Source organism: Cyprinus carpio, chromosome A4, assembly GCF_018340385.1.
Source record: "Cyprinus carpio isolate SPL01 chromosome A4, ASM1834038v1, whole genome shotgun sequence".
NCBI lineage: Eukaryota > Metazoa > Chordata > Actinopteri > Cypriniformes > Cyprinidae > Cyprinus > Cyprinus carpio.
The window spans coordinates 2,627,000-2,635,395 of NC_056575.1; the positions used below are offsets into that span (position 1 = coordinate 2,627,000).

Consider the following 8,396-nt stretch of genomic DNA (forward strand, 5'->3'; position numbering starts at 1 on the left):
ATTACGTATTGCTGAATTTTAGAAACTGATTCTTAACCTGGGAGAAAAAAAAAAAAAACAAAATTATATATATATATATATATATATATATATATATATATATATTTTAAAAATATTTAATCATATTCTGACATTATTACTGATCAGATTTTTCCCCCCGTTATTTTACTATTGCTTTTTAAATTATTTACATTACCGATATATTTGTTTAATTTTTTTATATGATAAATAACTTATTTTGTTTTGTTTTTTTGCATTAATTCCTGGTATGGTTGAAATGAAAGAAAAACAAACACTGACGTAAACTGCTGTAAATGTCACTGAAGTGGTTCACCAGATGAAGATGACAAGGGATTTGAGTGTGCTTCTTTCGATTGGTTCAGTGTGAACCGAGCATGTTTTCTTACCTTCTGGTTGGCTCAGAGTGGACCAAAGCCGCATCAGTCATAACCTTCATCCAGGACTCCATATCTTTGGCTGTGTCAGTGCTGAAATAGTACGTCCGCATGTTTGGATGCGTCGCCTAGTAGTGAGAAACCAACAGAGCAATCTGGGGAAAAACAGCAGACAGTGAATACTAATAGAAACTGCTTTGGGGGTCCTAGCTGGTGTCAGCGGCACAAAACGCAATAATGCTCGAGCAGTCTTTCTGAAGTGAGCCAATCTTTGTCAGGAGCCCCTCGGGAGTTTGTCTGCCTGCCCGACTCTGACAGCTTTTGTCTGGATATTACAACAGTTTATATAAACTTCAAAGAGCGAACACTGAACGCTTTAGAATAGTTAGCAAGAACTCTGTTATAAACCAAAGTGAGATGTTTCAGTCTACATAAGCAGCATACAAAACAGATTTCAATGAGATACGCTCTTAAAGAAACAGTCAATGGGTGCCGTCAGAATGAGAGTCCAAACAGCTGATAAAAACATCACAATAATCCACACCACTCCAGTCCATCAGTTGATGTCTTGTGAAGTGTAAAGCTACATGTCCGTAAGAAACAAATCCCTCAAGATGTTTTAGCATTAAATCGTCATTTCTGGCCAAAATACGAGTTCATAATCCATAATAACGCTTCCTCCAGTGATAAAGTCCATTCCCTGTTGTCTCCCATCCAATATTTCTCACTCACATATTTGTTTAGAGCTGTTTAGGCTTGTAAACTGTGCTTGATCTGTGCAGATTTCTCTCCCGATTCAGACGACACGACGTCACTGGAGGAAACGTTATTATGGACTCGTATTTAAGCCGGAAGCATTAGTTTTAAATTAAAAAGGTCTTAATGTGGGTTGTTTCTTTACAAAAACACACAGCTTTTCACTTCTGAAGACGTAAGCTGATGGACTAGGTGGTGCGGATTACTTAATGGATTATTGTGATGTTTTTATCGGCTGTTGGACTCTCATTCTGGCGGCACCCATTCACTGCAGGCAATGAAATGCGAGCAAATGGTACTGTCACTACATTTCTCCAAATCAGTGAGAAAGAGCAACAATCTACATCTTGGATGGCCTGAGAATGAGCACATTTCAACAAATGTGCATTTTTGGGTGAACTATTCCTTTTTAATGAAGGGATAGAGGCCATTCCTGGTTAATGTGGTGAAGCATGTTAATGCGGCGTGTGCAAACTCAGGACTCACCGTATTGCCATGAGAAGCTCCATCCAGTAAACATGTAGATGTAGGGTCATGAACCCTCACGAGAGGACAAGAAGCACAATTATTAAAATAGAGAATAAGATTGAGAAAAAGCAAATGAGTCGGCATGAAAATATCTGCACTAATAAGTAAATGACTCCACACTGAGATGCAAACTCTCACAGAACTAGACACTAAAACGCAGCAGGCCAGGGTGAAAAGTGCCATCCAGCAAAGCTTGTGTCAGGACAGCGTGGAACCTTAAGTTCAAGTGATTGCTCTAATAGAGCCAAACTCGCACTCCTGAGCAGGAGGATGATTTTATTTGGTAAGACTTGATTAAATTCACAGATGAACACAATTCCATCCCACCCCAGAGAAAGAGTCTAAATCCATCTAAACTTTCTATTCTCATGTTGGATATTTTAAAAGTTGTGCTACCTGAAGTCAGCATAATATTTCTAGATCTTTTTAATGGAAGAATAGGTTCCAAAAAGTGAAAAGGTTGGTTTTTATAAGCTATTAGATTAGTAAGATCTTGTAATAAGACCAATTTGCAACCCCTCACGCACACCTTGGCAACAGAATCACTATTGGCTTCGAGTCATTTTTTTTTTATTTAAGGTTATGTTTACATAATAGCTATATGGCTTATATAAAGGTTATCTTTGAAATATGGTACCCCTTCTGCCATCGGTGAAAATACACTCTAGCGTCAGTGACCGGTCACAGCATTATATGATATTATGATGATCAAGCATTATTTAATGACTTTGGGAACGTTATACTGTTATTGTTTATTGTTAGTTCATCAAAATGTACACAATACATGTAGAAATAACCTCCCATTTTACGATGACTTTAAAGTTTAAACTACTTCTTTTTTCAAATGTTACCATAACATAGCAGGTGCTTGTTTCTCCTGGATAGAAATAGAAACACCTATCGACTACAACTCTGTTTAAAATGAAGTGTTTCAACTCTTTTATTCACCTGCCCCTCTTCCAAACCACATTTACATGTAAAATAATGCCATGTTTGTGAGACTCTGACCTGAAGGCGACATTTCCTGCTTATGTGGTCATCCACGGACAGCATGGAGATGTGGAAGCTGGGCAGCAGGATACTTCCCAAGATTCCCTCTTCTTTCTCATCTGAAGACACAAAGAGAGAGACGTTGTGAACATTAGCATATATGTGACCCTGAGGGCTGATGGGAAACTGCAGGTTGTGCATCCAAGCGCCACACGAGGTCGATAGATCTCTGATTCTGAACTCTATCATTTTGATTGCAGACTGGGTGACCAATCTTCAGAAGAGTTGCTACATCGAGCTGCCCAGCTCAACTGTGTTAACCATTACTATTACCGTATTAATGCAACAACAGCACGCCCCATCATCGTGGCTTCCCCATAAGCTTGGAGACTTATCAATGCCCATTATGCCATTCATTAATTCTAACAATCACATAAAACTCTATTTTATTTTCAAAAACGCTTGTTTAATCATCTACCGGATCGCTTAAAGAACAACAGCACACCTCAAAGACAAATGCAATTCAGACCTACAGCACACAATTATGAGTGATAGTGCTTTATAGAACAGTTCAAGTCAATACTGAGCAACCTGCAACCAATTTATGTCTGTTTTGTTTCTCGGCTAACTGGAAAATACCAAATCGTAGCACTGTATTGCGCTTGAATGCTCAATCAGTGTTTATTTAAATGCGCAATGAACATCCAATGAGTCACCTATAAAGACCTGAATGAAACAGAATCACGGGTGAATAACGAATCACAACCTGGTGATAACTATATTACTGAATGAACTGTATTTCAGCGAACAAATTATTGAATGAAAGATTCAATCATTTACATTGAATAAATATACATTGTTGTTTATGAATGAGTCAGTGTTTTGGAAGGAATCGACTGAGTTAATGAATTTCTCACTCATAAAGACACTAACTTGTTTCATTCCTGAATGAATCGAATCGGTTGACCGAAAGATTCAATCATTTTCTCATAAAGACACTCAACTTGTTTTGTCGCTTAATGAATCAAATTGGTTGAGTGAAAGATTCAATGATTCACTGACTATAAATACATTTTAGTCCTGAATCCGTGAGTGTTTTTGAAGGAATTGATTGAGTGAACAAATGACTTACTCATAAAGATAATCGCAACCTACTGGCATCACAATGTAATCTTCAGAAAGAGTTACTGAAATATCAGTATGTCTATAACATGTCCATGTATAATTCGTTTTAAGTAGATGTTTGAATTCCTAACCCGAAATATGGTCTATATATATTTTTTTTTTTTGGATGCAAACTCAGCAGACTCACATGCATGCTATTCCTCAGCCATACAGACCAAACAAGACAACGATGCTTTAGCACTTTGTGATGCAACTGTCTTTTAAAAGTTACATGGAGCAAGTTTTTGTTTTGGAGACATCCCACACACTGAGTTCTGGAGCGCTCAGATCCGTGAGGCGGCGTTCAGAAGTGAAGAAAGCCACCGGTGTCTCACAGAAGACGCAAACATGCACAAACCAACACAGAGAGATGATCAGCTCTCTCAAGATCAGACTCAGCGTGCTGGCTTTAGGGAAAACACATACTGATACACCCCAAACTATCAAAGCTCAGAGTATACAAAACTCTCATAACTCTGCACAAAATCTCAGCCAACACAGAATTCTGATGAAAACTCAACAGATTGTCTTTTCAGCAGAATCTGAACAGCGGTCCTAAAGAATAATTCTGGATAATTTCCATTAATGTTTCTTTTTTATGACTTTTGAGGAAGAAACGTCTAGAAAAAAATATAATAAATTCTATTGCCAAGTGATGATAAATGTTCTATCATAAATAAATATCAAACAATTATTGCAAAAAGATTGTTTAGACAGATTTTTAAAATGATTTTCAGTCTTTTTAAAGGTACAAATACAGTAAATATTAAACAATTATAAACAAACTAACAAAAAAATGTGATAACACTACACTACTGTTCAAAAGTTTGGAAAATTGTCAGATTTTTTTTTAAAGGTGTTTGAAATAAGTCTCTTCTGCTCGCCAAGGTTGCATTTATTCGATAAAAACAGTAAAATAGTAAAATATTATTTTGACTTAAAACAGCCATTTTCTATGTGAATGTATTGTAAAATGTAATTTATTTCTGTGATCAAAGCTGAATTTTCTGCATCATTCCTCCAGTCTTCAGTGTCACATGATCTTCAGAAATCATTCTAATATGCTTATTTTGCTGCTTAAGAAAAAACAGTTGTGCTGCTTCATATTTTTGTGGAAACCGTGATACAATTTATTTTTCAGGATACTTTGATGGATAGAAAATCTGAAAGAAAAGCATTTATTAGAATCTTATTTTATTTGAATCTTTTATCACCTTTTTATTATAATTTTTCTTTTACTTCTGATCAATTTAATGCATCCAATAAAATTAATAAAATAAATAAAAAAAAAAACTTTGCAGACACCAAACCTTTGAACAGCAGTATTTTATTCTTAACAACATATGAGAACTTTATTTATAATTCCCAATAATCACCAGTTCTGCTTATTTGTATTTTTACATACAAGCAAAGTTTTTTTTTTTTTTGGCCAAATTTGATAATGCGCACAACAGTGTTCTTTGTATAACGTGCTCTGATGAATAATGCTAAATAAGACCAGCGATTTATTATTTCATGATGATTTTAACACGTATCCCTCTTTTTAAATTAATTTCACATATTTTATGCCACAGCCAGTGAAAATAGGAGTATAAAAAAATCTGTAGAAATTCCATGTGTGATTTAACATCACATGCCTTACAGAATTTTACCTTGACCAAACCCGCTGAACTAGTGCACGAGTGTGTGCAGTACCAGCTGACACAGACAGGGGGCGTCATTGATCTGCCCTTCTCTGCTCACAGTGGCATCTTTCGTTCAGGGCCGTTCACAGCTTCACCTGTCCTTCATCACTGACATCTGCATCCAACATTAAATCTGAGCCGTCGATACAGACTCACAGAGAGACGGACGATATGAACACAGTCTGAACACGTCTGCTGCGTGGCTAGAATAACGTCTTCTCTGTCAGCCAATAAACAGCCTTGGCCCTCACGGGTCCTGCTGTGAAAGAAGATCTGATTGCACTGTCAGACTGCTTAATTGCACAATTTATGGAGATCTAAGAGAGTGTCCTCAAGAGACTTGAGCAAGCAGCACAACCCGTCCAATGAAACCGCTTTGGGCTCAAGCTGGATTACGTCCACGCAGCTTCTTCCCTGTATGTACTACGAGAGCTTATTAAATAGAACACTTGATTCTGATTGGACAATCACAATATTCAGCAGTCAAATATTTCTGAATATGGCTAACTATTCAGAAACTAAACTTAAACTATTAAAAATTGATAAAAAAAGAAGTTTTTCTGAACTGAAATAAATACAAATATTAGATAAAAATGGGATACGTTGCCTTGGCAACAAACAGAAATAAATTAAGTTTAAGTTTTATAATTACTAAAATTTAAATAAAAATTGTTTTTGAAAAAAAAAAAAAAACATGTAATTGAAATAAATCTAGAATTCAAATATTTAAATATAAATAAATAAAACTTCAATTGTTAGATGAAAAACTTAAACTTGCAACTAACTGAAATTAAATAAGTACACACATATATATCAGTTAATAGAAATAAAGAAATAAAATAAAGTTTATATTAGATGAAAAACAAATTAGAAATGTTGCCTATTTCTAGCAAAATAGAAATACTTGTAAAAATACTAGAAATGACAAAGGCACTTCAACAAAAACTTAAATGAAAATTAGACATGTTGCCTTAGCCACAAACGGAAATAATGTTTACATACTAAAATGGAAATAAAAACGAATTGAAATGTTTAAAAAATAATAAAGACAAAATCACATACAATTACTAAAACTTAAAAAAAAAAAAAAAATGAAAATATAAAAAAAGTGAATTCAACATATGAATAAATATTATAATAGTATATAAACAATACTAAAATAACACTGAAATAGTGGCTATTTTCAAAGGCAACGCTGAGTAACTGACCAGAGAAACAAGTTTCCGACATGTTTCAACATTTATATTCATTTATTTGTTTTTCTTTTTTAAGTAGCCATCCATGATATGTGAGGTCATGTACAGTCAAATGATTGTTAGTGCAAAATAAACCTCATCAGGACAATTTTCTCGAGATATTCACGTAATATCAAGATAATGACCGGCTGACAGCAAATTATCCATTATGCAAGTAATAACTGATACATTGCAAAATTAATGAAAAGAACCTATAACTGAATCATTAGTCAATCAAAATCATATGGAATCAGAATCATTCAATTGCGAATCCTTCCTTGTTACTGCACAAAAGTGGATTCAAATCACTGCCAAACTTTATAGTATCAACCCTTCATTTAGTGGCATTTCCATATTACAGAGCCATGATTTGAAAAATACACAGCATAAAACCCACAGACAGCAGCGCAAATGTGTCACTTGGTCATATGGCAGCAAAAGTCGTTACGTTAATTCTCACACATTAACAAGAAATCAGTGTGTGAGGAGGTGTTTGGTTGTGAGCAGATGTTGTGCTTGTATATGTATTATGAGAGTCACATGTGTAGTAGGAAGGGGCAATTTTTTCTTCCACATCTTCATCCCCGTACTGTCCTGCAAAAGTCCAGCAGCACAGCAGCCAGATGCTGACCAGCCACACCAATCACAGTGCAGCAACAGAAAAGCCCTCGCCCTTTCTCCAACGCATGCTTATTTTCCTCAGACAACTCTCAGCTGTCTCTGCTTGTATTTGATATTGCTTTCATCCATGCTGAAACTGCCGGTCTCTTTTTAGAGCGAAACTCATCTCTATTTTAAGGCATGAATCCATATTCATATTCCTCCCCCGCGGTTTAATCACGCTCATCTCTTTTTTAAGGCGAGTCATTTAATTTGTTTTAATTTTGTTTGTTGTGTTAATGTCTGGTGATTTTGATTGTGTTAATTGGTTAATTTTTGATGGAGGATGTTTGGGGAAGAGGAGAGACCACCTCTGATGTCGTGATTTTTCCTGGAAACATGCTGCTTTCAAAGCGAACGCTGGCGTAGCTTATCGCACACACACAAAGACTCTAACTTACTGATGCGGCTGTGAACCCTTATTGTGTGTTTATTTCACTCTGCCTTTTATGAGTTGCGGTTAGAAGAATGTGATGCTAAAGCACAAATGTGCTTTGTGGAGTCGCCAAGATAAAAGGTGCATAAAAACACAGGCAGATGATGCACAGAAGAAACGTTTGATGGATAAGTGCAGGCAAATCTCAGAAAACATGAACATCAGCAACCATACAACCTTCTCAAAAACTGTTCAGTTGAAAAACTTTTATCTCAGTTGGACATCATGGTATTTTTAAAGTACATTTTTAACAAAGCTGCCGCTTGTTGAACCCAGAGGGTTAAATTATATAATAACATTTAAATAAAAATGAATAAATAAACACAAAATACAATTATACCTAAATGTCAGAATAAAAAGATTGATGAGGGTTATTTTATTACAGCAATAAGAAAATATGGCAGAATTTTTTTTAACCGTCATGATAATGTCAAAATAAATCAATACACACACACACACAAATGATAATAATAATAATAATAAAAAAAACAAAAAAAATTTTTCCTGTTGATGTACCTCTTTATAGTTCCATGGAAATACACATCAT

The 8,396-nt window shown here is 35.3% G+C and overlaps 1 pseudogene; it reads right to left on the reverse strand.

Moving 5' to 3' along the window:
- The window catches only part of LOC109072216, a 140,351-nt pseudogene that overhangs the window by 31,650 nt on the left and 100,305 nt on the right, over window positions 1–8,396 (reverse strand).